General features: G+C 39.7%; 1 non-coding gene across 1 annotated transcript; it reads left to right on the top strand.

Moving 5' to 3' along the window:
• The first annotated feature begins 256 nt into the window (after positions 1-256).
• TRNAN-GUU (transfer RNA asparagine (anticodon GUU)) lies at positions 257-328 on the top strand. The gene has a single exon. It is a non-coding gene; the product is annotated as a tRNA-Asn (tRNA).
• The last annotated feature ends 442 nt before the right edge of the window (positions 329-770 follow it).

Raw genomic sequence — 770 nt, 5'->3', positions numbered from 1 at the left:
CATATATAGAAATAGAAACAGATATGCTATAAATGACATTTCTTATGTCAATGAGACCAAAGGGATATTTAATGAATGGAATTGGGATATGGATGGAATATAATGAAATAGAGCCACTTTGGGGTTCCTTATGAAATGAGGCATGGAACGGAGCCATTACAAAAAAGTTCCGTGAGTTACGAAGGAAGCTTCGGGCTCATAGTGGTCATGGGTTGAGAACGGGAATTGAACTCTATGAGATCTAATTTCCCGTTGTTCCTCAGTAGCTTAGTGGTAGAGCGGTCGCCTGTTAACTGATTGGTCGTAGGTTCGAATCCTACTTGGGGAGATGTTATTCATTCTTACTTAAAGAATTTAGAATGAAAGGGTTCGCTTTGACCGTTAGGAGTAGGTAACCCGTTCCCTATCTTTGTTTCTATTGCATTCTATCTCATCGTATCACATTCTGTTCTGCGATATTTGCGAATCGCCGTCAATACCTTGGTGTAGATCTGGGATAATTCTTTGTTCCATTGCCCCAGGGCTATTTAGAACTAGCCAATTAAGAATTCTCAAATGTACTAGTATTAGCAGTGCATCAAAGATGTAGTCATCGATTCTCCCGAGAGGCCGCAATTACCGCGAGCAAACATATTAATGAGGAGTAACGCATTTTTGCTATGCTACTAATACTTGTACTTCCTCTACTATTCAGCCCAAGCCTAGCTGAGGAAGAGTTACGGGGGGTAAACTACAAAAATAATTATAAAGCTTTTCTGAGGATAGTTTTT

The sequence above is a fragment of the Coptis chinensis genome, chromosome 9 (genome assembly GCF_015680905.1).
Source record: "Coptis chinensis isolate HL-2020 chromosome 9, ASM1568090v1, whole genome shotgun sequence".
Taxonomy (NCBI): Eukaryota; Viridiplantae; Streptophyta; class Magnoliopsida; order Ranunculales; family Ranunculaceae; genus Coptis; species Coptis chinensis.
This window is presented reverse-complemented; position numbering and strand designations above follow the sequence as displayed.